Genomic DNA, 5,430 nt, shown 5'->3' with positions numbered 1-5,430 from the left:
AATACAATATGTATTTAGATAGATTCGTACAACATGGATTCTTCTTTGGGAAGAAGATATCAGTCGTCTAAACTATTTCATTGTACCTGTCAATGTGACAAAATAACGTACCAATGTGACAAACTAATTTCTTTGGGAAGAAGATATCAGGTGTTCTAGTTGGTATTTGCAATCGGACTTAAGCTGTGGTTGAAAACAGTTTGTCCCACAATTTTCACGCGGGCAAGGCCAGCAAGGCTAGCTCGCTTGCCTTTAAATTGGCTGGCATTCTGGCTACTCTCAAATAACAACCAGCAGTTGCTAACGCACCAAGCGAACTTAGTTATGTTTTTCAGCACCATGACGTGGCACTTTCAGCCAACTATGGCCTCGGCAAGCAAATGCCTCTGGCCGACCTCGCCGCTGCGGAAAGCAGTCCGCTGCACCTCCTCCTCCTCGTCGTCGACTCCGCCGGCTCGCCGGTCAGCAAACTACGCTCCCAGCTCCTGGGACTACGACTACCTCCTGCTTTCGCTCGACGATCGCAGACATGACACCCATGATCAGGTGATTATCGTCTCATAATACAGCACAAATAGATCCACTATATATATTAGCTGATGAAAATACTTATGGCAATTAGTTACGTGCACGCTTGGATGGGTTGCGAGCTCGGAGCTTCGATAAGTTGAAGGCCGAAGTGAGGGAGCGGCTGATGGTGGTGAGCGGAGGTGACGACCAACCTGCAAAGCTCGGGCTCGTCGACACACTGCAACGGCTCGGTATCGCCTACCACTTCGACGACGAGATCACCGACATCCTCACCACTATCCATAGTGCAAAAAATCATCAGTGGAGCCGTGATGACGATGACGGTGATGACGTTGCTTCCGCGGCCTTGAGATTCAGGTTGCTCAGGGAGAGTGGCTTCCCAGTCCGCTTCCCTGCACGTAGTACTCCAATGCTACATACCCCGATAGATGTTGGACAGTGCTATTGGGCCCGTTCCACTTACTAAGAGCATCTTCAACAGGCGCCGGCCGCGCCGCGTGGAAAAAATAGATATGCCGCGCGTGCATCGTCTGGTTTGGCGCGGTGCGCAGCGCTGGCTCCAGCAGCCGCGCTAAAATGCAGCGTGCGCGCGCCGCTCCAGCAGCGCACGTGACTCGCACAAACAACATATGCATTCGAAAACAGAAGCAAAAAGATCAAAACAAACAAAAATAAATAGTTCAATTTCGTTTATTACAACTCAAACAAACAGTTTTTATCGTTCAATACAACAAATAGTGTAATTAAACACAACAAATAGTTCAACAATACAATAAACGAACGCACAAATCATGATGCTCTTTATCGTCCATTCCATGTCCACCACTCCTCAATGAGATCCTTCTGAAAATCATTATGCGCTGCGGGACGTCGAATGGCATGATAGGAGGCAACAAAACGGGCCACCCTTTCAGCCCTCCGTCGCACTCGCACGGGATGTCCCAAGAGCTCATACTGAGAGTAGTCTACATCTTGGCCACGCTCATTCTCGATGATCATGTTGTGCATGATCACACAAGCGTGCATTATGTACCAAAGCATCTTCTGATCCCAAAATCTAGCCGGTCCTCTCACAATAGCAAATTGGGCTTGCGAAATCTCAAAAGCTCTCTCCACATCTTTTCTAGCCGCCGCCTGAGCATTGTGGAAATCAAGATTTTTCTTACCTTCTAACTTTTTCAACCGCTTGACAAAGGTTTGCCACTTTGGATAGATGTCATCCGCTAGATAATAGCCATAGTTGTATGTACGGCCATTTGCTACAAACTGCACCAGTGGCAACTCCCCATTTGCAATCTTACTCATCAGTGGTGACCGGTTGACAACATTGATGTCATTCAAAGATCCAGGCATTCCAAAGAACGCATGCCAAATCCAAGTCTCTTGATCGGCCACCGCTTCAAGGATTATAGTGGAACCCTTTTTTTGGTCGTGGAATTGCCCATGCCATGCCTTTGGACAATTCTTCCAAGTCCAATGCATGCAATCTATTGAGCCAAGCATGCTAGGAAAACCGCGAGCTTTCTTCATCGCTAAAAGCCTTGCGACGTCTTCAGCATTGGGAGATCTCAAATACTCCTCGCCAAACACTTGCACAATTCCGACTGCGAAGCGCTTGACACACATGATGGCTTGGCTCTCACCCATAGCCAAGTGATCATCAACTAGATCAGCCGATATACCGTATGCCAACATACGCAAAGCGGCTGTCACCTTCTGAAAGGTGCTATGCCCGAGCTCTCCGGCGGCATTCCTCCTTTGCTGAAAAAAGCGGTCATGGCTCGCTAGTTTCTCTGCAATGCGCCTGAACAACTCGGTGCTCATCCTAAACCGGTGACGAAAATACGACTCGGGGTATGTGGGATTCTTCACAAAATAATGCATGATCAATCTGTTGTGGGCATCGATCCTATCCCTCCAAATTTTTTGACGACCCATAACCGAACCACCGTGCTTCGGTTTTTTATTAATATGCATAGCTAGGATCATTGCAAGATCCTCCTCCTCTTCCATATCAAATTCTTCTTCGGAAGAATCATACGACGAACTCATCTACAATGTTGAATACTATGCTATAAATACAAAACTACAATCAACATGCACAAAAATCATGGCTTTTGAGCAATACATACCTTCTAGGCGTTTTGTCGAACACCTTGCGGGCGCCGAGCGGCAGCGAGCGCGCGGGCGCTGTTCGTCGGAGGACTAGCACGCGCGCGGGGCGGCGGGACTAGAGGGGGAGCGGAGAAAGCGCGCGGGGCGGGGATAGGCCGGGGAAGCGCCGGAACGGTCGCCGGGTGGCGCGGTCGGCGGCGGCGGCGCGGCTGGAGGGGGGGTGGGAGGTGCGAGCGAGCGCGCGAGAGCGGGTGCAGCAAATAAGCGGCGCGCGATTGCGTTTCGGCCCGCGCGCTGGACTACGTATGCCGCGCGCGCGGTTTTCACGCGTCCACTGGAGCAACTATTACGGTTGCGCGCACGATAAAAGGGGGATTTTGCGGCGCGGCGCTAGTTTGGCGCGCCTGTTGGAGATGCTCTAAGCAATCTGATTTCTGCTATCTGAGACGTCTACATATATAGTCGATCACTAAATTAAAGTCCACACATGTGCACTTGTAGCCTTCAGAATGTTGTATGTTTTTTTGTACTTAGCTGATATTATTTCATGGTATCAATATATGTAGAATGTCTGAAAAATCTAAACCACATACTAGATGATGTGAAGGGACTCCTCTCAGTCTATGAGGCTTCATACCTTGCATTTGGAGGCGAGGAAACATTAGACGAGGCAAAAGCATTTTCTGTAAATGCTCTTAGAGAACTCTTGCCGTCCATGGATTCCCGCTTACAACGCAGTGTGGTTCATGCCTTGGATCTCCCATTGCACCGGAGATCTCCTAGACTGGAAGCAAGATGGTTCATAGATCACTATGCTAGTGACGTGAGCAATTCTGATCCGTTACTCCTTGGATTCGCAACGATGGACTTTAACCATGTGCAAAGTGTCCATCAGCAAGAACTTGTGAGACTCGTGAGGTAATTAAGCTTGAAGAAACCTACAATTAAATTAAACCTCGCTAATTACTCCCCATAGTAGATGGATTGTGTGCATCCTGTCATGCAGAGTCTAGGAGTTATATCTACATTTTATTGTCTAAAAGAACTTCTTGCATCTCATTGCATATATATAATTACTTGAAGTCCTTTAAGATAGTAAACATTGGCTTAATTGTAGGTGGAGGGAGGATATTGCCCTTGGTAAAAATTGGGGTTTGCGAGGGACCGTCTCATGGAGTGCTACCATTACGCAAATGGAATAGTGTGGGAGCCAAACGACAGAGCATGTCGGGAAGTTCTTGCTAAAGTCATTTATCTAGCAGTTCAGTTGGATGATGTTTATGATGTGTATTGAACTCTTGATGAACTCGTCCTGTTCACTGATGCCATTAGAAGGTAAAATATATGTGGTTGTACTTTTTCGGCAAATGCATGCAGCTAAAAAGGAAAGATACAGAATTTAGCAAGATTAATCACTGAAATAATTTTCTTATCGTCATTGAAATAATCTTCTTATCATAGACTAGCATGTGTACACAAGACACGATAGTTTCGCCTTGAATGCAAAACAAAGCAAAAGTTTCATCTTGAATGGAGCTTTGAAATTATCTAAAAAGTTCTCAAATAATATTGTCAGATGGGAAGAAAGTCCCGATGAACGACTCCCTGAATACATGAAAGCACTCTACGCTGTTATGTACAACACATCATGTGAGGTGGCTGAAAATGTGTTAAAACAACATGGTTTTGATGCTCGTCGTGTCCTTCAAAAATCGGTATGTTCATATATACTTAATTTCACTTCCTAATAGGGTATAGATATGTCCACTAAAAGGACTGTCATAAATTCTACATAAATGGCAGTGGCATGATGTGACCGAGTCATACCTAGTGGAGGCAAAGTGGCACCATGGAAACCACAAACCAACACTTCAAGAGTACCTCAATAATGGACCAGTTACGTCCACTGGGCCTCTGCTGCTACAACATGTGTTTCCCCTACTCGGCATGGAAGCAAAACTCACCTCAGAATCTCCTGATAAAGTTGGAAGATACACGAGATTAGTTCATTCTGTGTCATTAATAGTTCGACTTTGCAACGACTCTGCGACACACTCTGTAAGGGCAATCGATCAATCCTTTTTGCAAGTTTGATCACCGGATTTGAATCTTTCTGTAAGATCTCATGACATTTATCTCCACTTGTCTTGTGTGCATAACAGGCCGAGCTAGAGAGAGGGGATGTACCATCTTCGATAGCTATCCACATGTCAGAGAATAACTCTGGTGAGAAAGATTCCCGTGATGCCATGGAAGACCTTATAATGGATGCTTGGAAGTCAATTAACATAGACGCCTTCGAACATTATAAATTTTCTAGACATTTTGCCAAGACCTGTGTAAATTTGGCCCGAATTTCGCATTGTGTTTACCAAGATGGGGATGGTTTTGGGGAACCGGATTATCAGAAGAAAAGGCAAATCAGAGAATTGTTCTTGGCGCCTATCAACAATGAGAAACAATAAATAGTCAAAACCCTGAAGAATGTTTATGTCTTAACAACTTTGATTGTATAGTAGATATGACATGTTTAGGAATAACATGGGATGTAATCGTTGTATGTTTCTTGGTGGTTGGGAAATTTATGGTCTGAATATAAAGTGTTTACCAGCCGAGAATGTTTCTGGTTCTTCTTGTCTTTTCATATATTCACATGGATTTAGGCTGATCCCATTTTGTATATCCAAGCACATCTTTACAAGCCATCTACAACACTTCAATTACAATCTAACTCCAGTTATTTGGCGTGCGTGCGTGCGCGCGCGCGATGACCCACAAATATAG

At 45.6% G+C, this 5,430-nt stretch overlaps 1 pseudogene; it reads left to right on the top strand.

Annotated features, from left to right (window-relative positions):
• The first annotated feature begins 302 nt into the window (after nucleotides 1-302).
• LOC125540635 lies at nucleotides 303-5,111 on the top strand (annotated as a pseudogene).
• The last annotated feature ends 319 nt before the right edge of the window (nucleotides 5,112-5,430 follow it).

This window comes from Triticum urartu, chromosome 2 (genome assembly GCF_003073215.2).
Source record: "Triticum urartu cultivar G1812 chromosome 2, Tu2.1, whole genome shotgun sequence".
Lineage (NCBI taxonomy): Eukaryota > Viridiplantae > Streptophyta > Magnoliopsida > Poales > Poaceae > Triticum > Triticum urartu.
The sequence above is the reverse complement of the archived record's forward strand: the minus strand, read 5'-3'. Positions and strand labels throughout refer to the sequence as shown.